This window comes from Rhamphochromis sp. 'chilingali' (assembly GCF_963969265.1).
Source record: "Rhamphochromis sp. 'chilingali' genome assembly, chromosome: 12".
Lineage (NCBI taxonomy): Eukaryota > Metazoa > Chordata > Actinopteri > Cichliformes > Cichlidae > Rhamphochromis > Rhamphochromis sp. 'chilingali'.
Window position 1 is genome coordinate 5,667,047 of NC_137939.1, and position 27,585 is coordinate 5,694,631.

At 39.0% G+C, this 27,585-nt stretch overlaps 1 protein-coding gene and 1 long non-coding RNA gene across 2 annotated transcripts in view; one reads left to right on the forward strand and one right to left on the reverse strand.

The window, feature by feature from the left end:
• Window positions 1-27,585, reverse strand: part of cntn3a.2 (contactin 3a, tandem duplicate 2) — a 123,451-nt gene that overhangs the window by 52,813 nt on the left and 43,053 nt on the right. The gene's annotated exons all lie outside the window — the stretch shown is intronic.
• On the forward strand, window positions 1,942-3,923 carry LOC308407821. Its single transcript, XR_013973730.1, has 3 exons — window positions 1,942-2,171; window positions 3,075-3,161; window positions 3,520-3,923. It is a non-coding gene; the product is annotated as an uncharacterized lncRNA (long non-coding RNA).

The following is a 27,585-nucleotide window of genomic DNA, read 5'->3' on the forward strand; positions in this document are numbered from 1 at the left end:
GACTGTCTACATACAAATAAACATGAATGCGAATTATTTATTTTAGTTTATGATGAATCATTTGGAGAAAATATTAAATCCATGATTAGTATCATGTTTTGTTTTCTTCATTTGTGATTTTATAAGGATTAGATATATGCAAATGTCTGTTTTACCCATGTATATTTGTTAAAGTTGTTTATAAATACTAACTGTCAAAAAATATTATTTGTTTTTGTTTTGTTCAGATGTGACAGAGGCCACCACTCAGACAGACGAAGACTTGTGACAGATGTTTTATAATAATGCTAAGTTTTCTTAGATTAATATATTTTTTCACATTTGACCCAAAGTGGCATGTTTTAGGTCACTTTGGGTAATTTTTAATTCAGAAATAGGTGTGGTGAGACAGTTAGTGGTAGAGACTATCAATGGCTGTCTTTTGTTTTCATGTGTGAAGGGGAAGCGGGGGGGGGGCAAACTTGAGGTCACACTGTTGAAATGAATAAGTTGTAAGGCTGTGAAACCAAGGTGACAACAGCTATGGAAATTAGTGTACTGCTGAATAAAGATTTTAACTACTCAATTTTTTTACAATTGCTTTATAAATACTGTGAATACTCAACTGTGAAAAATATTGTTTTGGTTTGTTTTGTACATATGTGACAGAGGACTCCAGTCAGACAGACAAAGAGTTGTGACAGATGTGTAAATATTTTATAATAAATGTTCCTGTTTTAAATTTTGGTTTTCTTTGACTGTTTATTCATCCTTATGGTATATGTGTTATTAGTTTAAATTCTACAACTCTACAAGTTTAAAAAAAGAGATGTATGAAGACTAAGAGGAGGATGAAACTTTTTCACATTAAATGTTTAATAATAACAAGTATTGTGAATAGGAAATAAGTTTCTAACATAATTGTTTATGAATCAAGATTTATAAAACACTAGTGGTGTCACTGGTGTCATTTTGGCTTTAAAATAAAAAAAAGCGAACTTATGTTTTATGAACAATTTGATGTTTTGATAATAACTAATAACTCCTTTCAATGTCACTGATAGTTTTAAAGACATTACTATTAAAATGTATAAATTACACTTGAAAGCTGTACACTAGTTGATTGTCAGTGTTTGTAAGTTTTTCAAGCTTTCTCTTTCTTGAAAGCTACTTCATTTTCCATGTCGAATGGCTATGTTGCAACACAACAGAGAGGAGAAGCTGAAATATATTTTTTCATATTTATGTATTCTTCTCATTCTCTAGTTGTTCTATTAAGATTCCTGTATTTTGTTGATATAAACCTAAACACTATGCTATTGCACTGCCAATGTATTAAACAGAAGCTCAATATGAACAGTAAGGAACAAGACTTGCCGTTAATCCTTAGAGCTATGGAAGATTTGTGTAGATAACTCGTGCTGGTTTTTCACCAGAATGAACTATTCTTCTTTGTTTGTCATTGACATCAATGAAGATGCTAAATAACAGTCTTTTGCTACCAAATTGATTTAACCTTCGTTGTGTCTATTCGTTGTGGGCCTTTCAATGATCTCGCAGTTTGGCAGATTCAGCCTGATTAACTGACAGAAAAACACAGAGACCACACGATAAACTCCACTGCCAATTATTCCAACAGTCTTTCACCATTCTCTGATACTGTACTTCTGAAGGAACTTTGGCTTATGCTGCTTTTTCATTTGACTGTTTTGGTTTTACGATATTTCTGCTAATTTCTTATGATTTGACAGCATCAGGTACTTGCTAAGCTTTCTTACTTTTATATGCTGTCACCCACTGGGACTGTGACCTAAAGTGACCCAAAAGTGGCATGTTTTAGGTCACTTTGGGTAATTGTTAATTCAGAATTAGGTGTGGTGAGACAGTTGGTGGCAGAGACTATCAATGGCTGTCTTTTGTTTTCATGTGTGAAGGGCAAGCAAGGGGGGGGCAAGTGACACTGTTGAAAAGGTTAGACTGAGACAAAAGATCATTTGAAGTTTTTTGAATGTCCCTCATGATTTCAATAAATACCTGTGCTACTGGTTTTTAAGCCACTTTGCTTTTAGCAAACGAGAAGAGGAGAGCTTTGGATTTTAACATTCTGAGGATTCGAGGACATTATTTTAGACCACTATAACAAACATCACAAGAGATTATTTTTGAAAAACCCTGCCCTTGTGCAATTCTTGGTAAGTTTTATTTGTTGTAAATTGAATTTTATTTTTGGTGTAAAACCACATTTTAAATTTCAGTAACAGAATTTACTTTGTATTTAAGTTATTTTTTTATTGTTTGTGGGAGGGGTACTGGTGAAAAGTCTTTGGTTTGGTTTTCTGTTTTAGTGAATTTGGGCCATTAAGCCATTTTGTGGTCTTTTTTGAAAGACTGAAATCTGTGAAAGCTAGGCCGGGTAATTAGCCACTGATTTCTTATTACAAGTAAAGCACAACATGAATATAATGAAATACATGAAGTGTGGAACATTTTTGGCTGGTTTATGTGTGTTTAGCAGATTTTAAGCAGTTTAGTAACTGCTATTTCAATCATGCTTGTTTCTGCTGTCTTTGGTAGTTTTAGAAATGGTTTATATGACCATTTAGCTAAAATTATAAGGCTTCTGTGGATACTACGTGATATTTGCATGAAAGGTGTGATACATGGAGGTTTTTGCATAACTCTTGAGCCACAGTACTGGTGGCTATAGAGCGTAAGAGGATAATTGTAATTTTTCACATAGCTGTGATTTGTTGTGCGTTCAATCCTTTTCTTTAAGCAAATTTGAGCAGCAGACAGCAAGAGTTGGTGAGCATTATCTTAATGTCATACATTGACTAATTTACACCTTCATTCTGGATGTGTAAAGCGCTTTGGGGTCCTTAGGGACTAGTAAAGCGATATAGAAATACAGGCCATTTACCATTTATATATATGTTTTGTGTTTTTTGAATGAATGTAATTGCATTACTGATCATTATTGTGAACTAACTACATGTTTATGTGTAAGTAAAGTCTCTTTGATGCTCTCATGTTTGTATATTGTTTGAATGTTGTGTAAAATGTAACTAATTAACCTCATACTTTATCATAAATAGAGAATGGCATATGCTTCCCCAACGAAGTTTGCTGGGATTAATGATCCTGAAGTTGAATCATTGCGTCAAGAATTTCAACTATCAACTGTAAGTAACAAATATTTCTTAAATTTTATTTATAGTGTAGAAAAATTTGTTTTTACGCTACATTACCTGTTACAGAGCTGGGCAGGATGCTGTGTTTAGTGTTTCTTGTGTTTGTTTGTTTGTTTGTTTGCTCTTTCATATAAGTCACTGTTAACCCTTGTGCCATACTGGGGCCTTTTTGGGTCCCCAGGGTGATCAACGTAAGTTTTTTAAAGGATGGCACAAGGTTAAGCTGAGACTTTTATACAGCTGTTGTTGTGATCTGGCACTACAAACATTACATTGTAGCGGCAGCATAGATTGAAGCGAATAACTGTTTTCTAATTTTGTTATGATCCAAAATATTTTGTAATTTCAGTATGCCTGCTTGGACCCAGGGGTCAGCAGAGAGGATCTATATACAAGGTGCTTGCAACTTCATGCCAAGGCAATGGACCTCTTGGTTCGGCAGGTGCGGCTCAGGCGTGCAGCCGAAAGAAAGATTTCTGTTTTAAAAGAACAGCTGGATGCTGAAAAAGAAATGCTGAATAACACTGCCCAGGAGCTGGATGCATTGCAAGCTTCGATTACATTCGCACGTGATGGTAAGTCTTAATGTATTGTTTGGATGGTATAAACAGTGAATGTTGGCTTCAGTGTCTTATTTTAAGAAATGGGACTTAGAAAAAATACTCTATGAATTACTATTGAACGACTGTCTACATACAAATAAACATGAATGCGAATTATTTATTTTAGTTTATGATAAATCATTTGGAGAAAATATTAAATCCATGATTAGTATCATGTTTTGTTTTCTTCATTTGTGATTTTATAAGGATTAGATATATGCAAATGTCTGTTTTACCCATGTATATTTGTTAAAGTTGTTTATAAATACTAACTGTCAAAAAATATTATTTGTTTTTGTTTTGTTCAGATGTGACAGAGGCCACCACTCAGACAGACGAAGACTTGTGACAGATGTTTTATAATAATGCTAAGTTTTCTTAGATTAATATATTTTTTCACATTTGACCCAAAGTGGCATGTTTTAGGTCACTTTGGGTAATTTTTAATTCAGAAATAGGTGTGGTGAGACAGTTAGTGGTAGAGACTATCAATGGCTGTCTTTTGTTTTCATGTGTGAAGGGGAAGCGGGGGGGGGGAGAAGCTGTTAAAACTGTCTATTGAGAAGGTCAAGATGTGGACTACAGATGTGGAAATTAGTGCCCTGCCGATTAAAGCTTTTAACTACTAAAGGGGAAAAAAGGTCTTGACTACTGTTTGTTGTGTTTCCAGACTGTTTTTAATTAAAACATGAAAGCAACTTTGCTGTCCATTTTGACAGCTTCTTTTAGTTTGACTGCAAGTATCCTCTGTAGTTGAATGAAGTTTACCCTGACATGCCCTGGCATGCCCGAGACTCTGGAATAATCTTCATTGATTGTGTTTTTTAAATTATGTTGACATATTGTATTTCTCATACATATTGACATATTGGCATATATCACGGCTAATCCATGTAATTAGAGCTCATCCAGATATTGGCTTCATTTTTATATAATAGGAAGAAATTGAGTAATGCTGCTTAATTGTTGTAATAATTATTGGTTATTTTGTTTAAAGCCAACAACAAACAACCAGTGATGTAGAAAAGTATAACCCCTCACCTTTCCCCCTTTGTTTTTGTGTTGTTCAGATGTGACAGAGGCCACCACTCAGACAGACGAAGACTTGTGACAGATGTTTTATAATAATGCTAAGTTTTCTTAGATTAATATATTTTTTCACATTTGACCCAAAGTGGCATGTTTTAGGTCACTTTGGGTAATTTTTAATTCAGAAATAGGTGTGGTGAGACAGTTAGTGGTAGAGACTATCAATGGCTGTCTTTTGTTTTCATGTGTGAAGGGGAAGCGGGGGGCAAACTTGAGGTCACACTGTTGAAATGAATAAGTTGTAAGGCTGTGAAACGAAGGTGAGACTGAGTCTGAGGCAAAAGATTGAATTGTGTCTTTTGGCAAAGCCAAGGGTGTGGACAACAGCTATGAAAATTAGTGTACTGCTGAATAAAGGTTTTAACTAGTCAAGGGAAAAAAGGTGTTGAGTACTGTTTATTGCATTGTAACTTCACTGGTTACTTTGTGACAGTCCCTCCCCTGTTGGCTTCTGTGATTGGATCATTTGAAGTTTTTTGAATGTCCCTCATGATTTCAATAAATACCTCTTGAGCCACAGTACTGGTGGCTATAGAGCGTAAGAGGATAATTGTAATTTTTCACATAGCTGTGATTTGTTGTGCGTTCAATCCTTTTCTTTAAGCAAATTTGAGCAGCAGACAGCAAGAGTTGGTGAGCATTATCTTAATGTCATACATTGATTAATTTACACCTTCATTCTGGATGTGTAAAACGCTTTGGGGTCCTTAGGGACTAGTAAAGCGATATAGAAATACAGGCCATTTACCATTTATATATATGTTTTGTGTTTTTTGAATGAATGTAATTGCATTACTGATCATTATTGTGAACTAACTACATGTTTATGTGTAAGTAAAGTCTCTTTGATGCTCTCATGTTTGTATATTGTTTGAATGTTGTGTAAAATGTAACTAATTAACCTCATACTTTATCATAAATAGAGAATGGCATATGCTTCCCCAACGAAGTTTGCTGGGATTAATGATCCTGAAGTTGAATCATTGCGTCAAGAATTTCAACTATCAACTGTAAGTAACAAATATTTCTTAAATTTTATTTATAGTGTAGAAAAATTTGTTTTTACGCTACATTACCTGTTACAGAGCTGGGCAGGATGCTGTGTTTAGTGTTTCTTGTGTTTGTTTGTTTGTTTGTTTGCTCTTTCATATAAGTCACTGTTAACCCTTGTGCCATACTGGGGCCTTTTTGGGTCCCCAGGGTGATCAACGTAAGTTTTTTAAAGGATGGCACAAGGTTAAGCTGAGACTTTTATACAGCTGTTGTTGTGATCTGGCACTACAAACATTACATTGTAGCGGCAGCATAGATTGAAGCGAATAACTGTTTTCTAATTTTGTTATGATCCAAAATATTTTGTAATTTCAGTATGCCTGCTTGGACCCAGGGGTCAGCAGAGAGGATCTATATACAAGGTGCTTGCAACTTCATGCCAAGGCAATGGACCTCTTGGTTCGGCAGGTGCGGCTCAGGCGTGCAGCCGAAAGAAAGATTTCTGTTTTAAAAGAACAGCTGGATGCTGAAAAAGAAATGCTGAATAACACTGCCCAGGAGCTGGATGCATTGCAAGCTTCGATTACATTCGCACGTGATGGTAAGTCTTAATGTATTGTTTGGATGGTATAAACAGTGAATGTTGGCTTCAGTGTCTTATTTTAAGAAATGGGACTTAGAAAAAATACTCTATGAATTACTATTGAACGACTGTCTACATACAAATAAACATGAATGCGAATTATTTATTTTAGTTTATGATAAATCATTTGGAGAAAATATTAAATCCATGATTAGTATCATGTTTTGTTTTCTTCATTTGTGATTTTATAAGGATTAGATATATGCAAATGTCTGTTTTACCCATGTATATTTGTTAAAGTTGTTTATAAATACTAACTGTCAAAAAATATTATTTGTTTTTGTTTTGTTCAGATGTGACAGAGGCCACCACTCAGACAGACGAAGACTTGTGACAGATGTTTTATAATAATGCTAAGTTTTCTTAGATTAATATATTTTTTCACATTTGACCCAAAGTGGCATGTTTTAGGTCACTTTGGGTAATTTTTAATTCAGAAATAGGTGTGGTGAGACAGTTAGTGGTAGAGACTATCAATGGCTGTCTTTTGTTTTCATGTGTGAAGGGGAAGCGGGGGGGGGGGGGGAGAAGCTGTTAAAACTGTCTATTGAGAAGGTCAAGATGTGGACTACAGATGTGGAAATTAGTGCCCTGCCGATTAAAGCTTTTAACTACTAAAGGGGAAAAAAGGTCTTGACTACTGTTTGTTGTGTTTCCAGACTGTTTTTAATTAAAACATGAAAGCAACTTTGCTGTCCATTTTGACAGCTTCTTTTAGTTTGACTGCAAGTATCCTCTGTAGTTGAATGAAGTTTACCCTGACATGCCCTGGCATGCCCGAGACTCTGGAATAATCTTCATTGATTGTGTTTTTTAAATTATGTTGACATATTGTATTTCTCATACATATTGACATATTGGCATATATCACGGCTAATTCATGTAATTAGAGCTCATCCAGATATTGGCTTCATTTTTATATAATAGGAAGAAATTGAGTAATGCTGCTTAATTGTTGTAATAATTATTGGTTATTTTGTTTAAAGCCAACAACAAACAACCAGTGATGTAGAAAAGTATAACCCCTCACCTTTCCCCCTTTGTTTTTGTGTTGTTCAGATGTGACAGAGGCCACCACTCAGACAGACGAAGACTTGTGACAGATGTTTTATAATAATGCTAAGTTTTCTTAGATTAATATATTTTTTCACATTTGACCCAAAGTGGCATGTTTTAGGTCACTTTGGGTAATTTTTAATTCAGAAATAGGTGTGGTGAGACAGTTAGTGGTAGAGACTATCAATGGCTGTCTTTTGTTTTCATGTGTGAAGGGGAAGCGGGGGGCAAACTTGAGGTCACACTGTTGAAATGAATAAGTTGTAAGGCTGTGAAACGAAGGTGAGACTGAGTCTGAGACAAAAGATTGGATTGTGTCTTTTGGCAAAGCCAAGGGTGTGGACAACAGCTATGGAAATTAGTGTACTGCTGAATAAAGGTTTTAACTAGTCAAGGGAAAAAAGGTGTTGAGTACTGTTTATTGCATTGTAACTTCACTGGTTACTTTGTGACAGTCCCTCCCCTGTTGGCTTCTGTGATTGGATCATTTGAAGTTTTTTGAATGTCCCTCATGATTTCAATAAATACCTGTGCTACTGGTTTTTAAGCCACTTTGCTTTTAGCAAACGAGAAGAGGAGAGCTTTGGATTTTAACATTCTGAGGATTCGAGGACATCATTTTAGACCACTATAACAAACATCACAAGAGATTATTTTTGAAAAACCCTGCCCTTGTGCAATTCTTGGTAAGTTTTATTTGTTGTAAATTGAATTTTATTTTTGGTGTAAAACCACATTTTAAATTTCAGTAACAGAATTTACTTTGTATTTAAGTTATTTTTTTATTGTTTGTGGGAGGGTTACCCGTGAAAAGTCTTTGGTTTGGTTTTCTGTTTTAGTGAATTTGGGCCATTAAGCCATTTTGTGGTCTTTTTTGAAAGACTGAAATCTGTGAAAGCTAGGCCGGGTAATTAGCCACTGATTTCTTATTTCAAGTAAAGCACAACATGAATATAATGAAATACATGAAGTGTGGAACATTTTTGGCTGGTTTATGTGTGTTTAGCAGATTTTAAGCAATTTAGTAACTGCTATTTCAATCATGCTTGTTTCTGCTGTCTTTGGTAGTTTTAGAAATGGTTTATATGACCATTTAGCTAAAATTATAAGGCTTCTGTGGATACTACGTGATATTTGCATGAAAGGTGTGATACATGGAGGTTTTTGCATAACTCTTGAGCCACAGTACTGGTGGCTATAGAGCGTAAGAGGATAATTGTAATTTTTCACATAGCTGTGATTTGTTGTGCGTTCATTGTGAGTTGTTAAATTTGCATCATGCTAATTATGCAGGTATTGAGAAAATTTTGTTATTGTCTCACATTTATTTTAGCCTTGTGAATCTGATGTTTAATTATTTTTGGTAGGTGCACAGGTATAGATTTTAACCTGAGCATAACTGGTCATTAAAAAAACCATGCCATTTATGGGTGGGGTTTTGTCTTTGTCACAATTTTAATTGCTAGGGTTAAGGTTTCTTTATTTCTGTTTCAGTCTGAAAATGACCTTTTTCTGATCTTATGTCAATAATGTTTAATTGTACAATATCTTTTTTGTATTAGGAGATCAAACTTCCTAAGGGACATCACGTACAGATACTTCAGAAGGCTTGCTGTGAACTTTCAGCAGAACAGCTGGATTTGGTGTGAACCAAGGTAAGTTATTAAAAATGCTGACTATAGCCTTACATGCTTGAGGTTTTAACAAGGGTTTTTTGACGTTTTTTGATGCTTCCTGTTAAGAGCAAAAAGTGGAAAGAGAAGGTTTAAAAAATGTTCTCCAGTATTGTTCAGTGGGTCGTTAAGTAGTCGTTCAGTGGGCTATTCAGTCGTTTGTTCAGTCAATGGCAGGGGGGGTGAGATTCTAATCTCAATGCACTCACCCCCCCCCCCCCCACATCACTTGTATAAGTTAATAGTGTGGAGAATCTCATAAAGCCTTTAGGCAATCAAATGTAAATGACAATATTTATGAGTGTCTTAAGTTTTAAAATGGTCAGGTTTGATTTGAACATGACTGGAAGGTCATGTTCCACCCCCTTACTTTAGTGTTCGTAGTCATAATAGAGATTGACAGACCACATGACTTTCATGCATTGCATGCCGGGCACTAGTGGCAAAACAATTAAAGCAATGCATCAAATGCAAGCATTTGCAGCACCGCAAAACGTTCATTCTCCGGTTCTAATACCTTCTTGCTTTTACTTTGCCCCCCAAAAGAGGTATGTACAAAAACGAAGGAGAACAATACCGCTCCGTACAAAGACAAACTTGATGAAAAGTCAAAGAAAAGATACGAGGAAAAAAATCAAAAGAGTGAAAGGGTTAGACCCTTACGAGCACACAGAGTGGACAAAAGAGTTAGCGAGAGCCCAACTTTCACCACGCTCAAATTGATAATCATACGGTTCTTGGAGTGAGTGCATACACTCATGAAGTTTTTAGTAACTTCAGGTCACTTTAACAAGCCCAGGTCTAGTTTACCGACAGATGGGTACAGGACCTTGAAATGCACCGTGTAGAATGAAAGACCATCGTACCTATCATAAGTTTACCAGTCTCACAAATCGTCTTCATAAATACACATTCGTTAACCATTTATTAATAGGACCTTTAAGCTCAACGGTAATTAATTAGTAGTGGAAATATTTTCTGGTTCATTACAGAAATGTAGCAGTGACAATAATATTGTATGCTGTAATCGTACTGCGCAATTAGTGATACAAAAAAAAAGTTTTATCCTGTGAATAAAAGTATATGTTTTTGTTAATGTACCATGGTAATAAAAGAAACGAAACGCAATATTGTGTCAGGACAATTCAGTATTTATGCACAATAAACACAGGCGCATAGCGCGACAATTTCTGTTCAGCGCCAGACTTGCTTGTAACCTATATCAACAATTCTGTTATGAAGAATGACATATTAGCTACTACAAAACACTGACCTTTGTGTAAATGCTTGGAGCAAACTAACATGTGAGCTGGAGTGTGGATGTTTGTTTAATATATTTTTTTTCTCTTTTTATTGTAGATGCCAAGAAAAAAGGGTTTTCGCATGCGGCGCACACCAAGAATCACCTCTGGTAAGTCCAATGCTAACCCAAATGTTTGCATTTGTGCAGAGAAGTTGCAAGCATCCATTGTTGCTGGGACTGCTGTTCAATGTGCACCATCCACTTCAGATGTGAATGCCTTAATTGCCTGCAGTGTTGTGGCTGCAATCAAGCATATGATAGCTCCAGTGTGTACATGGAAACCAGAGGATGTTGATGATATATGTGTAGAGGGGTGCCAGTTAGGTAGGTATATAGCTAAGGCAAGACAGGACATTGGCAGCAAGCATAGCGTTTGCAGGCTGATTGGACAGCACACTGTGTTTGGCCAAAAATGGAAAGTTGATATTGGCCCGCCAGTTTACATAGATTTTGGGCTGTTGGAAGGGGAGGCTGTGTTGTATGAAAAGCTGCAGGAACATCTGTTGAGGGATGGCATGTGTCTGTTGGATCTTCACACTGCAGTTAGTGTCATCATTCATCACAAGAATTATTTTGTTGTTGTTGATTGTGGCACACGTAATGCAGCTGGGCTGGCATCTGAGATTGGCACAGCTGTGGCTGTTTTTAACACATGCCTTGACGACCTGATGCTTCACATCAGAAATTTACAGACGTCTTTAGATGCACAATGGTATGCTGTTAGCAGCATTTCTGTGCAGGCAGGTCAAGTTGATGTTGACGTGGAGAGCAGTGCAGTGTTTGTGGACAGGGATGTTGACACGAATCTTACAGCTAAAGTTGATAACACTTCTGTCAACCTTGAAACTGTTAATGCTGTCACAGGAGTTGGAGCAGAGGATAGCTGTTGCATTATAAAGAGTGTGAGAGGATCATTTCACCAGGCTGATGATCGATTTAAATATGGAGGAGTTCAGTGTATGGCTATAGGTCTGGTTAGCCTGGCAAAACATAAAGTTGATAGCGTCTTTTCATGGGAGACAAAAGTTCTTGACAGAGTTGTAGTTTTAGGTGACCTTTTGTACACCAATTTGAGAGACTGCAACATGATAAGCAACTCATCCAGTGTGTTGTGTGTCCCTGATTTGCCTAAAAAGTATTGTATTGATGGGCAAAACTTTGAGTTTGAGTATGGAGATTTTGTCAGTGGGGATATTGATGTGCTTGAAGGGGAACTCATTGAGAGTGGTGTCTACACTACCCTGCAGACTGGGCTGCAAAAGATCTGTGCCATGTATAATACATGTCTTCTGACATTGTGTGGCAGTACATGTGCAGTCATTTCTGAGAATGGACAATATGCACTAGTTGATTCTCATGCACGCAGTGCTGTGGGTTTGGTCAGTGAGCAGGGAAGAAGTGTTGTTTTGTGCTTCAGGTCACTTGAAGATGTGGTCAGACACATCTGCCAGCTGGCAACGGGCCTGAGTCAGAAGCAAAAGCCTTTTGAAGTAGCTGGTGTTTGTGTTAGGTACCTTATGGTGTCTGATAGTGCCACACCCAAAGACAGTTGTGAAAAAACGTGCAAAACCTTTACACCAGAATCAAGTTGTGATTCAATCCAGAATGAACCAAACATCAGAGATGTTATCATCGTGGAGTCTTTAATAGAGGCAGAGAGTTGCAAAATGTCTGGAAAGACCTTGAGTTGTTCTGAGTATAATTTGGGGTTATTATGTAATGATGCAACAAGAAAGCGCAAGATTTCAGTGGGTCACAGTGAAGCTAAGAAGTTAAAACAGTATGATGTGTCTCAGGTGAATTCAGATGTTGAATTTGTTAGTGAAGTGACAAACAACAAGCTGGTGTTTAGTCCCATTTCTGAGTGGGTTTGTCAGGCTTTGTGCACACAGTTAAATGTGGAGTTTGAAAAAATTAGTGTACCAGCGTCTACATGTGTTGGTTTGTTAGGTGTTCCATGCAAAAATGAAAGTATAGTGGCTGATGGGAACTGTTTCTTCAGAGCTATTTCTCAGGTTGTGACTGGCACACAAAAGCACCATCGCAAGATAAGACTTGCCATTGTGAAAGAGTTGGAGAGGAATGCTGCAATATATAGAAATATTTTAAGATCAGAGTATTCAACAGTTGCAGACTACATTCAGAAATCTAAAATGAGAAATGTTAACAGCTGGGCTACAGAAGTTGAAATCCAAGCAACTGCTAATTGTTTAGGAGTTGATGTATTTACATTTCATGATGAGCGTTGGCTAAAATACGGCTGTAATGGCAAGCTTTTGTCAGAAAAGGGAATCTATTTAGAAAATCGTCATGGGAATCATTATGAGACGGTGGTTTGTGTTCTTAAGCCCGAAGAGCAGACCTGTTATGGCTACTGCAAAACCAGTCCATCTGTTATCGGAAGATACAGCACTAGGTCTCATAGTAAGGATAAAAGTACTTTTGAGAAAACACAGGATCACACATTTTGTGCAGATGCAGTAGTACTAGATACAGATGCTGATGTTGAGGTTTTGAATGATGAAGGTCAGAAAAAGATTAGCTTTAGTCCTCTTTCTAATGGAGTTGCACATACTTTATGCTGCAAATTTAATGTTGAATTTGAGAAGCAGGATAAAAACGTTCATTCTGTGTATGGTCCTTTAGGTGTTGTTTGTGAAACAGATAAGGTTGTAGAGGATGGAAATAGTTTCTTCAGGGCTTTGTCTCATATAATCAGTGGTTCTCAGAAGAGTCACAGGAAGATAAGGCTTGCTGTTGTAAAGTATATAGAGAATAATGGTGAAAAGTACATGAAGTTTGTGGGAAAAGATTATGCTTCAATATCAGAGTATATTTTAAAGTCAAAGATAAAGTATGTTGGACATTCTGCTACTGACACAGAATTTCAGGCTGCAGCAAATGCTTGTGGATTGGACATATTAATATATAATGGTGACAAATGGAAAAAGTACAGCTGCACGACTCCTGTTGTCATAAATGAAGGGATATATTTAACGTGTCAAAATGGTCATTTTGAGCCAGTAATTTGTGTGCAAGATGTTCATAAGGCTGTTTGTTTTGGTTTATGTAGCAAGACTAATTCATCTGCACAACAGAATATGTGTAGAATAAAAACAAAAGAACAAGCAAAGGATAATTCAGATACCTTTAGTTCAAATACTAACTATTGTTTTTCAAAGTATTTAAAAACTAAACGATGTTTACACAGTCAAATGACCTATAATGAACATGTCATGCGTAAAGCAAGATTAAAACAAATAAGCATTAGTAAATATAAACAAAACATGTCGCATAAAGAAAAGGTCAAACAAATGAGCATTAGTAAATATCAACAAAACATGTCGCATAAAGAAAAGGTAAGGCAAATGAGCATTAGTAAATATCAACAAAATGTGTCGCATAAAGAAAAGGTCAAACAAATGAGCATTAGTAAATATCAACAAAATGTGTCGCATAAAGAAAAGGTCAAACAAATGAGCATTAGTAAATATCAACAAAATGTGTCGCATAAAGAAAAGGTCAAACAAATGAGCATTAGTAAATATCAACAAAACATGTCGCATAAAGAAAAGGTAAGGCAAATGAGCATTAGTAAATATCAACAAAATGTGTCGCATAAAGAAAAGGTAAGGCAAATGAGCATTAGTAAATATCAACAAAATGTGTCGCATAAAGAAAAGGTAAGGCAAATGAGCATTAGTAAATATCAACAAAATGTGTCGCATAAAGAAAAGGTAAGGCAAATGAGCATTAGTAAATATCAACAAAATGTGTCGCATAAAGAAAAGGTAAAACAAATGAGCATTAGTAAATACAGATCAAATGAGTTGCACAGGAAAAAAATAAATGCAATGGCAGCTAGAAAGTATCATGGAAATCCAGAACATAAGATGCGTGTTATTGCTGGTGTCAAATTAAAAAGGCAGCAAATGAAAGAAAAGGCAGAGCAGTCTGATTTTGTGATGGAATTTTTTTTAGATAAAGTAAAAGATGGACCAGATTTTGTTTGCTGTGTCTGCCATAGGTTGTTATTTAGACATCAGGTGTTACATTGTCAAAAAAACTATTATAACAAAACTAAAACTGCAGTAATGATTGCAGAAAAATGTATAACTGAAGACTATTTACACAAATGTAATAAAGATTGTATAAATCCATGTCACTGGTTGGACACAGCTAAAGCTAAACTGTGGATCTGTTATACATGCCATTATAAAATTAATAAAAATGAAGTGCCTCCAGAGTCTGTAAAAAATAATTTAGAATTGCATCCAATTCCACCTGAATTGGCATGTTTAAATAGCTTAGAACAACATTTAATAGCTTTACACATACCATTTATGAAAATGCTAGCCTTACCTAAGGGTGGACAAAATGGAGTACATGGACCCGTGACATGTGTTCCAGCAAACATTGTAGAAACCACCAATGTCTTACCCCGTTCTAGCATGGAAGGCTCTTTATTACCAGTAAAACTAAAGCGCAAGTTAACTTATAAAGGCCATTATCAATACCAGTTTGTTGACACTATCCACATAAGACAGGCTTTGCAATATTTAAAAGGGTCAAATGTGCATTATAAAGATGTAGAGTTCAATGAAAGTTGGCAAAATCAGTTTTGTATGCAGCAAGAGGAAGCTGTGGAAGAGGAGAGTGATAAAAATGCAGTAAGCGGTGTTGCATCTTCAAATGTTGATGATGAGCTTTTGCATGACAGACAGCAGCACTGTATGTTTCAGGACACATGTCTCATGCCTGTTGATATTGGACAGGAAGCACTAGATCAATATTTTACTAACATATTAAATCTAGCTCCAGCAGAAGGGAATAATCCTGTAAAATTACTTTCAGATCATGCAAATGAAGCCAAATGTTTCCCAGTGTTGTTTCCAAATGGGTTGAATGCGTATCATGAAAACAGAGAGAAGCGTTTGACATTGTCCCGTTATTTTAATAACCGGATTTTACATGCTGATGGTAGGTTTGCACAAAATGTCGAATATATCTTTTTTGCTCAGTATATGTCTGAGATTGAACAGGTTATCTCAAATGTTTCAATAGCATTGCGAAAAGGAAAAGGTGATTGTACATATCAGAATGTTAGCCATGAGTTGTTGAAAGATGAAGAGTCTTTGAAGAAGTTGTTGGAGTTTGATGATGGGTACCGTTTTCTTAAGCCTATTAGAGGTACTCCAGCTTTTTGGCAGGCAGCACAGCGTGACCTCTTAGCTTGTGTTCGTCAGCTTGGTATACCCACTTGGTTTTGTTCATTTTCGTCAGCTGACATGCGATGGACAAATCTTCTTTATAGTATTTTGAATCAGCAAGGTAGAACAGAAACAGTTGAACAGTTAGAGTGGGCAGACAGGTGTGATTTGCTGCGTCGAAATCCTGTGACTGCAGCAAGGATGTTTGACTTTCGGTGGCATTGTTTTCTGAAGGAGGTACTCATGTCTCCATTGCATCCGATTGGTAAGATTAAGGATTACTTTTACAGAGTGGAATTTCAACAGCGAGGTTCACCACATGTGCACTGTCTGTTTTGGATTGAGAATGCTCCACAGATTGATAAAAATACAGATGAAGAGGTGATTCAGTTTATAGATGAATATGTAACTTGTGAATTGCCTTCACAAGATGAGACTTTATTGGACATTGTCTCATCTGTACAACAGCATTCAAAGCGGCATTCTAAAACTTGCAAAAAAAAGAACACAGTTTGCCGGTTTAATTTTCCCAGGCCACCATCTAGTCGAACATTTATATGTCGTAGGAAAAGTGATGTTTCCGAGCAAAAATGCAAGTGTCAAGTGGATAAGAGAGAAGATGATTTACAACAATGTGCCTGTGAAAGTCAGCGTCAGCAAGACTCTATTAAGATGAGAAGAAAGCAGGCAAGTGATATCTTAACAACAATCAAGAAGGCTCTTTCAGATGAGAGTAGGAGTTTTGAAAGTGTGGAGCATTTGTTTCAGAGTTTAGGTATGAATCAGGCAACTTTTGAGGAGGCATACAAATGCTTTAGTCGAAATACACATGTTGTGTTGAAAAGGAAGTTAAACGAGGTTTGGATAAATCAATATAATAAGCCACTGTTGAAATGTTACAATGCTAATTTGGATATTCAATTTGTAATTGATGCTTATGCCTGCTGTGTTTATATAATTTCTTACATGTCAAAATCTGAAAAAGAGATGGGTTTGTTGTTAAGTAATACTCAGAAGGAAGCATATAAAGATGGAAATGTTAGTGCAAGGGAGGCTTTGAAGTCATTAGGCAGTGTATACCTTCATAACAGAGATGTTAGTGCTCAGGAGGCTGTGTATAGATTAACAAATATGCATCTAAAAGAATGTTCTAGGAAAGTTGTGTTTGTGCCAACAGGGGACAATGTAGTTAAAATGAGTTTGCCCTTAAAAGTGTTAAGACAAAAAGCAACATCACAGGATTTAACAGCAGAGGACATGTGGATGACTAGTATTGTAGACCGGTATAAGAATAGACCAAAAAACATTGATTTTAATGATATGTGTATGGCCACATTTGCCTCCGAATATCGTGTTTTGAGTAAAAGTGAAAAATCCACTAAGCCAATACAGTTGAACAATAGATGTGGTTTTGTTACTAAGAGAACACGATCACAACCTGCAGTTGTTCGTTATGCGCGATTTTCAGAGACTAAAAATGCTGAATTGTTTTATCATAGTATCATGCAGTTGTTTTTGCCATATCGTGTAGATCAGGAACTAAAGCCTTCAAACTATACAACATTTGAACAGTTTTACAAGAATGGCATTGTGAAGTTTAGCGATGGATTTCTGCATTCAGTGAAATCAGTTGTTGATGCAAATAGACGTAAGTTTGAAATAAACGCAGATAAACTGGATAACATTCAAAATACAATTGATTTGGATGGTGTAACAGAAGATGCCTGGTGTGAGCTTTGTCCAGAACAGGAGTTGGAGCGTTTAGAGTGTGAGCAGGAATGGAAAGATAAAGAGCAAATAGGGGAAGAAGACAATGAGAATATTCCAGATTTAGCTGTGTGCAGCCAACAGGTTTCACATTTAGAAAAGAGAAATGACATTATGCCCAGAAGAGACGGTTTGGCTTTAATTAGATCTCTAAATGAGACACAGCTTTCAGTCTTTTATCAGATTAGGCAGTGGTGCTTGGATAAGACAGTAGGCAAAAACCCAGATCCATTGCATGTATTTATTACTGGAGGTGCAGGAACAGGGAAAAGCCATTTGATTAAAGCAATTCACTATGAAGCAGCAAGGTTATTGTCACCAATGTGTCGTCATCCTGAAAATGTTTGTGTTTTATTAACTGCGCCTACTGGGATTGCTGCATATAACTTACATGCAACAACAATCCACAACACATTTAGCATTGGTAAAGATGTCCGCTTACCTTACACCCCTCTGGGTGAAGAAAAGTTAAATTGCCTACGTGCTAAATATTGTGATCTGCAGATCCTGATAATTGATGAAATCTCCATGGTTGATCAGAGACTAATGGCTTACATCCATGGTAGATTAAGACAGATTAAACAAATTGGAGATTTTTCGCCTTTTGGAAATGTTAGTGTTATTACTGTTGGAGACTTTTTTCAGTTGCCTCCAGTAAAAGGAAAACCCCTGTATGTTGAGGATGTTGGTATGAACTTGTGGTCTAGTCTATTTAGGGTTGTTGAACTAAATAAAATAGTAAGGCAGAGCGATGTTGGGTTTGCAGAATTATTAAACAGGTTAAGAACTCACATTAAAGGGGCTCCATTATTAGAAAAGGACATTAAAAGCTTGAAGCATTGTGAAACTGGTGAAGTTAGCTCAGCTTTACACATTTTTCCAACAAACAAACAAGTAAATGAGCATAATATGCAGCAGTTGTTTAAGTTGTGTCCTGATTATGTTGAGATACCTGCTCAGGATTTTGTCAATAGTAAGAAAACAGGGAAACTGGAGTTAAAAACTGGACATCATGCCAAAACATATAACACGTGTTTGAATGAAAAGCTTCTCTTGGGGAAAGGTGCCCGTGTAATGTTGTGTAAAAATGTAGATGTAATGGATGGTCTTGTTAATGGTGTATGTGGTACGGTAACACACATAGTTTATGTTACTGAGGACAAGAAGCTTCCCAAAACCATTTATGTAAAATTTGATGACAATCATATAGGTGCACAAAGGAGGAAAAACTGTGTGTATTACCCAGCAGTTGAAATAGGCTCTACAGGTATTGAAGCAGAAGAAGAAAAGGTAACTGAGAAAGGTGGATTGCGACGGCAGTTTCCACTGAAACTTGCATGGGCTTGTACAGTACATAAGGTACAAGGAGTTACTGTTGATGATGCAGTAGTGTCTCTTAAAAATGTGTTTGCTCCAGGACAGGCATATGTTGCCTTAAGTCGTGTTAGGAGTCTGTCAGGTTTAATAATTCAAGATTTCAATGAAAAAGCTATTTACTCTAAAGGTGGTGTAAAGGATGTAATCGAAAGAATGCCCCAATTTTTGTCTGAAAATACAGCATGTACTAAGACACGTGATTTCACAGTAGTGTTAATGAATGTGCAGAATTTAACTCTACATGTAGCTGATCTGGTATTGTGCACACAGCATTTGCAGCCTAACTGTATTGCTGTTACAGAGACATGGATGTCTGCCGATTCTTCATTAGACACTGTAAAAATTGACGGTTATGGGTTTCAGCATAATCCACGAAGTGCATCTTACACTAGAAGTAACCCAACATTTATTGAAATACAAAGCCAACAGCATGGTGGCGTTGGCATGTATACTGCAGACAGTTTGACATCTGAAATTATAGCTATACCAGATGCCAATTTAGAATGTTTACTTTGCAACTATTGTACATTGAACATTTTAATAGCAGTTATTTATCGGCCTCCTTCTTATACCATGGCACTGTTTAAACAAAACCTAGGAAAGTTACTTGATTGGCTAGATAAAAAAAGTAATACAGTAGTAGTAATGGGAGATTTTAATGACAATGTTCTAAAATCTTCAAGTATTTGCAAGTTTGTCACAGACAAAGGATTCATTCAACATGTAACACAGCCCACCACAGAGAAGGGCACATTAATTGATCATGTGTATGTTAAAACAACACATTATAATGTAAAAGCTGTAGTCTTTCCAACATATTTTAGTGACCATGAAGGGATTTTTTGTACGTTTAAATCCAAGACTCCTACATGACAAAAGGGCAGTGAGCAGCAGTGTGTGTGTGTGTGTGTGTGTGTGTGTGTGTGTGTGTGTGTGTGTGTGTGTGTGTGTGTGTAAATTTATGTAAATAATGACCTAAAAGTACAAAAAGCACAGCTAACCATGAGAGAAAAGAAATATTCCGCTCTTCTCCTCTCTTCTCTTCTTCCCTTTTCTGGAACGCAGTGGGGAGGTAGAGCGTACAGCCTAAACCGGCGGGGAGGTGTGGGAAGCCAGACCAGGCGCCCCCCTTCTAGCTCTCCTCTCTGCTCTCTCCTATCTTGTCCCTTTTGTCTTACTTCTCTCTATCACCTATTCTATCCCGTTGAAGAAGTTATCCTCCGTAAATGCTAAAGAGAAAAGAAATATTCCGCTCTTCTCCCCTCTACTCTTCTTCCCTTTTCTGGAACGCAGTGGGGAGGTAGAGCGTACAGCCTAAACCGGCGGGGAGGTGTGGGAAGCCAGACCAGGCGCCCCCCTTCTAGCTCTCCTCTCTGCTCTCTCCTATCTTGTCCCTTTTGTCTTACTTCTCTCTATCACCTATTCTATCCCGTTGAAGAAGTTATCCTCCGTAAATCCTCCGTAAATCATGAAGCAGATGTGAGGAAGCAGTTTAAGAGTCTGAATGCTCGGAAAGCTCCCGGCCCAGACGGTGTGTCTCCTGCCACCCTCAGACACTGTGCAAACGAGCTGGCCCCAGTGTTTTCTGGCATCTTCAACTCCTCACTGCAGGCATGTCATGTGCCTGCCTGCTTCAAGTCCTCTACCATAATCCCTGTCCCCAAGAAACCTAGGATCACTGGACTAAATGACTACAGACCCGTGGCTCTGACATCTGTGGTCATGAAGTCATTTGAGCGCCTAGTTCTCTCCCATCTCAAGACCCTCACGGCCCCCCTCCTGGACCCCCTGCAGTTTGCATATAGAGCCAACAGGTCTGTAGACGACGCCATCAACATGGCCCTACACTTCATCCTGCAGCATCTGGACTCCCCAGGAACCTACGCCAGGATCCTGTTTGTGGACTTCAGCTCTGCCTTCAACACCATCCTTCGAGACCATCTCCGAGACAAGCTTTCCCAGATGAATGTGCCTGATCCCATCTGCCGGTGGATCACTGACTTCCTGACGGACAGGAAGCAGCATGTGAGGCTGGGAAAGAATGTCTCGGACTCCCGGACCATCAGCACCGGCTCCCCTCAGGGCTGTGTTCTTTCTCCTCTGCTCTTCTCCCTGTACACCAACTGCTGCACCTCCACCCACCAGTCTGTCAAGCTAATCAAGTTTGCAGATGACACCACCACCCACCAGTCTGTCAAGCTAATCAAGTTTGCAGATGACACCACCGTTATTGGACTCATCTCGGACGCCCCCCTCCTGGACCCCCTGCAGTTTGCATATAGAGCCAACAGGTCTGTAGACGACGCCATCAACATGGCCCTACACTTCATCCTGCAGCATCTGGACTCCCCAGGAACCTACGCCAGGATCCTGTTTGTGGACTTCAGCTCTGCCTTCAACACCATCCTTCCAGACCATCTCCGAGACAAGCTTTCCCAGATGAATGTGCCTGATCCCATCTGCCGGTGGATCACTGACTTCCTGACGGACAGGAAGCAGCATGTGAGGCTGGGAAAGAATGTCTCGGACTCCCGGACCATCAGCACCGGCTCCCCTCAGGGCTGTGTTCTTTCTCCTCTGCTCTTCTCCCTGTACACCAACTGCTGCACCTCCACCCACCAGTCTGTCAAGCTAATCAAGTTTGCAGATGACACCACCACCCACCAGTCTGTCAAGCTAATCAAGTTTGCAGATGACACCACCGTTATTGGACTCATCTCGGACGCCCCCCTCCTGGACCCCCTGCAGTTTGCATATAGAGCCAACAGGTCTGTAGACGACGCCATCAACATGGCCCTACACTTCATCCTGCAGCATCTGGACTCCCCAGGAACCTACGCCAGGATCCTGTTTGTGGACTTCAGCTCTGCCTTCAACACCATCCTTCCAGACCATCTCCGAGACAAGCTTTCCCAGATGAATGTGCCTGATCCCATCTGCCGGTGGATCACTGACTTCCTGACGGACAGGAAGCAGCATGTGAGGCTGGGAAAGAATGTCTCGGACTCCCGGACCATCAGCACCGGCTCCCCTCAGGGCTGTGTTCTTTCTCCTCTGCTCTTCTCCCTGTACACCAACTGCTGCACCTCCACCCACCAGTCTGTCAAGCTAATCAAGTTTGCAGATGACACCACCACCCACCAGTCTGTCAAGCTAATCAAGTTTGCAGATGACACCACCGTTATTGGACTCATCTCGGACGGGGACGAGTCTGCCTACAGGAGGGAGGTTGAACGTCTGGTGTCTTGGTGCAGCCACAACAACCTGGTGCTGAATGCCCAGAAGACAGTGGAGATTATTGTGGACTTCAGGAAGCACACAGCCCCACTCCCCCCCATCATCCTGACTGACACCCCCATCACCTCTGTGGACTCATGGCATCTTCAACTCCTCACTGCAGGCATGTCATGTGCCTGCCTGCTTCAAGTCCTCTACCATAATCCCTGTCCCCAAGAAACCTAGGATCACTGGACTAAATGACTACAGACCCGTGGCTCTGACATCTGTGGTCATGAAGTCATTTGAGCGCCTAGTTCTCTCCCATCTCAAGACCCTCACGGCCCCCCTCCTGGACCCCCTGCAGTTTGCATATAGAGCCAACAGGTCTGTAGACGACGCCATCAACATGGCCCTACACTTCATCCTGCAGCATCTGGACTCCCCAGGAACCTACGCCAGGATCCTGTTTGTGGACTTCAGCTCTGCCTTCAACACCATCCTTCCAGACCATCTCCGAGACAAGCTTTCCCAGATGAATGTGCCTGATCCCATCTGCCGGTGGATCACTGACTTCCTGACGGACAGGAAGCAGCATGTGAGGCTGGGAAAGAATGTCTCGGACTCCCGGACCATCAGCACCGGCTCCCCTCAGGGCTGTGTTCTTTCTCCTCTGCTCTTCTCCCTGTACACCAACTGCTGCACCTCCACCCACCAGTCTGTCAAGCTAATCAAGTTTGCAGATGACACCACCGTTATTGGACTCATCTCGGACGGGGACGAGTCTGCCTACAGGAGGGAGGTTGAACGTCTGGTGTCTTGGTGCAGCCCCCCTTCTAGCTCTCCTCTCTGCTCTCTCCTATCCTAAAGCAATGCATTATCAGGGACTGTAATATCTAGTCCTTTAACTGAATCACAATGGCTGAGTAAGGGAGGGAAGTGGAAAGGTTACACCTCACTTCTAGCTATGCTTTATATGTTAGTCAGCCCAATTCTGTGCACACTCATTCTTAATGACTAACCTCAGCCAATTGCTATTACAGTGGTTTTTTTTTCCTGCATTAAGTGACTTTACCATTAATTAATAAACGCAATATTTTAAAGTTTTTTGTAGATATCTTTGGGTATTTCACAATAATTTACTGGGTTCTTGTGCACATGAGGAAATTCTGTCCATAGACTTCTAAATAACTGTAACTGTTTTTTCATTCATCTTTCAGATACAATGTATGCATCACACATAGAAAAATAAAATGTACAATTTGCTAAAGATAGCAGTAAGTATTCACTTTTAAATAGCACATAGTACAGTTGTGCTATCAAACAGAGTAGTCATGCTCACATGTTGTTAATGCAGGTTTTGCTTTATCCACTTAGCCTTAAAAAGCAAAAAGACACTGGTAATGGTACTCCTGGTTTACTGGGATAGGGTTCGACTCCCTGTGGTGTCCTTGCTTATGGCTATAACGGACTAATACATGCTATTGACCATTACATTTACATTAAAGTAATAAACAACCATGTCGATCCAGTTACATCTATATCGAGGGTGCTTCTGATTGATGATTAGTGCTTCGAGTTTGGTTTGTAGCTTGTAATTAGCTTTCTGGTCTGGGCAAATAAAGTCTAATAGCAAAGTGTAAAGTAGGGTTAAGTGATATGTAAAGATTTGCCAACCAACAATTTTAAGTCCAACAATCAACAATATAAAATATATATACATGCATGTGCATACTTTTTGATGGGCGGGGCAATGTAATCATGCACAGACTGATTTGAACGTTTACAACAAAGAAGTCCAAACTAATTGCCATAAAAAATAAAGTCACCAATTTAGGATTTTATTTGACTACCAAAACAGTGTGCTACTTGTGCAGATGTATAATGCAAGCAAAGGAATCAAACACGACTAACTTGCATGAGCATGTATGTGTCCACCATCCAAACATTTTTTCTAACATAGGCTCGTGCCTTTCTTTGTGTCTGTTTTGAATTTCAGTAATTGAATCACTGCACTTCGGCACACTCTGAGGAGAGTGCAAAAAAGGTGGTGTTCAAACAGTGCTGTAATTTCTATCCTCTTAACTGCTTCTATTAGCTCCATCATTATTAGCAAACTTACTTATGGGCAAATAAATAAATCGCCCATATCATCGAATTGCGAACCTTAGCAGACAGATGGAGAGGGATGACGTAAGAATGCACCAGCAGAACTTTATTCCTCTGGAGGCAGTGAACACAATATACAGCTGAACACTAATATTTCACCCAAAACGGGCTCTTGAGAAACTCTACAGTACCTTTTCTTTTTGTCACTCTCTGTAAACTTTAACTGCAAACTCTCACTCGCTAATGTGCAAACACCACACAAAGAGAGGTTGTCCTTGTCTTCTCTACCACATTGAACCTGTGGCACAGATTATATTATGTTTCAAGGCTATTAATTAATTTGTTTTTTATTTGTTTTTATGTTTTTCACCCAATTCTTGTAGAAGCCACAGCTGAAAGGGAAAGGAATTCCATGTGACTCGCAGACCTCTACAATGAGTACAAAAGTATACAACCTGGAAATTGCAAAAATGTGTCATAATGACCAAAATAATTCCAAATGGAAGGCCTAAAATGTGAAACAGAATGCTGCAAGAATCACAATTTAAAGTCAAAAACATGCAAAAATGTTTGCATTGATCCATGACATTGACCATAAAACATGAATAAAATAGGAAAACAGATAATTTTTATGGCAATATATCAAAACTCACTGTGGCACCATGGCCAAACCACTAGCTAACATTTAATCTCATTCAACAATGATTATTTTTGTCCCACTAGGTGGCGCTCTAACATTACTGACAAATGGCATATCAAATATTTCTGAGCTTGACTCTCGACTCATGCCTGCGATGTTTGGGAGAGATTGGACATTGTGTCTTTGAGTGACAGCAGATTACTGCTTTTTGGCGAGTGACTGAAACTCCACATGCCGCCATGACCACCCCGTTTCCCTGAACGTAAAAACCTTCGCAATTTAACATCACAAAGGTCTTTAAATTCCACACACTGGAGATTGGTTCAATATGATGAAATCCCTTGGAGGAGTTCGTCAAAGAACGGTGCCTGGAAAGAGGGGAAAATGTCACAAAAATTACACATTAATTTTAAAATGGCTGACTTCCTGTTGGATTTGGGATATTGCTCCAAGAGACTTTTTTGTACATCTTGATATCTCCTATAAGCTTACCAGGTTTCAGACTCATACATAAAACACAGAGCTGGGGCTGATGTTTTGAAATATTGTAGGGGGCGCTGTGGAGCCATTTTGCGCTATTCAATGAAAATGATCACATAACAACAAAGCCTTAAGCACAATGGAGGTGTGCGCCAAATTTCAAGCCTCTATAAACTTTCCAAGCCCCTCAAAAGCCACTTCATTTTTCATGGTGAACAGCGTTGCCACCAGGGTGCGCCGTTCAGTTTAAAGTCACAATTTTTGCACTAAAGCATCATCAAGGACTGATGGTGATATTCACCGCTTTTGAGGTGGCCACTATGAACCTGTGAAAATCAGTACAACAAAGTGTAAGACATGACATTTCCTGTTCCCACTAGGTGGCGCTCTTCATATTCCTGACAATGGGCACATCGATCTGTTCAGGGCGGGTGTGACATCATGCCTGTAAAGTCTGGTACTAATCAGACTGGATTTCATGGAGTTATACTAATTTGTTTCTTCATGGCGAGATATCAAAGTTCGCCATGCTGCTGAGGTCACACCCTTTCGTGAAAAGCCACAGTTTTCACTGTACCTCAAGACCAACTCCTTAAGGCTTTCCTGGAGAAATTTGAGGCTGCAGATGTCACCCATCACTATACTGTACCCCAAAGTGTAAAACATGACATTTCCTGTTCCCACTAGGTGGCGCTGTCCTTGATGTCAAATATGGCATTTGAAATATGTTCAGGGGTGGAGCCTTATCATATGTGTTCACTTTGGTCAAGGTCAGAAAATGTATGACAAAATGAGAGGCAATAAGATTTTCATGGCGAGTCATCGAAATTCGCCATGGCGCCACGGCCTCATAGTATTGTGAAAACTCAAAAGCTCCGCAATTTAACATGGCACAAGGGTGTAGTTGGCACTGACCAAATATGAAGGTTATGAAATCAAACCCCAAGGAGGAGTTCGTTAAAGTTCGAGGCATGGAAACGGTAAAATCAGAGCCAAAATGTCACCTTCAATCCAAAATGGCGGACTTCCTGTTGGGTTTAGGACATTGCCATAATAGACTTTTTTGTTCGACTCTGAACGTTATATAGGTGTACCGACTTTCAAACATGTAGGTCATACCCATATCGGGGGCTCGCGTTTTTCATTTTTCTAGGTGGCGCTACTGAGCTAATTTTCCCTGGCCATGTCTGAGAACATTAAAATACGTAAATTTTCACCAGACCTGACGCGTGTGCAAAATTTCATGAGTTTTCGAGCATGTTTAGGCCCTCAAACGGCCAATTCATTTGCCGAAATAATAATAATAATAATAATTAAAGCTGCAAGCAGCGTTATGAGGGCCCTCGCACCCCCGGCGTGTCGAGCCATGCCCAACACCTGAAACCAGCATGTCCGATCTGATGTCACATTGATGGAATTCATGCATTTAACCACCAGTTAACATTTCATTTGGTTCAACCATGAGTATAGTCGTCCCACTAGGTGGCTCTCTAACCATTATAGACAAAGGGCATAACAAACATTTCCGAGCTCGAGTCTCATCACGCCTGTGACCTTTGGGAGAGATTGGACTTTGTGTCTTTGAGTGACAGCATATTACTGCTTTTTGGCGAGTGATTGAAACTCCACGTGCCGCCATGACCACCCCGTTTCCTTGAACGTAAAAAGCTTCGCAATTTAACATCACAAAGGTCTTTAGATTCCACACACTGGAGAATGGTTCAATATGATGAAATCCCTTGGAGGAGTTCGTCAAAGTATGAAGCCTGAAAAGAGGGGAAAATGTTGCCAAAATTACACATTAATTTTAAAATGGCTGACTTCCTGTTGGATTTGGGATATTGCTCCAAGAGACTTTTTTGTACATCTTGATATCTCCTATAAGCCTACCAGGTTTCAGATTCATACATAAAACACAGAGCAGGGGCTGTGGTTTTGAAATTTTGTAGGGGGCGCTGTGGAGCAATTTCGCGCTATTCAATGAAAATGATCACATGCCAACAAAGCCTTCATCCATTTGGAGGTGTGTGCCAAATTTCAAGCCTCTATAAACTTGCCAAGACCCTCAAAAGCCACTTCATCTTTCATGTTGAACAGCGTTGCCACCAGGGTGCGCCGTTCAGTTTAAACTCACAATTTTTGCACTGAAGCATCACGAGGGACTGATGGTGATATTCACCGCTTTTGAGGTGGCCAAGATGAACCTGTGAAAATCAGTACAACAAAATTAAAGCCATGACATTTCCTGTTGCCACTA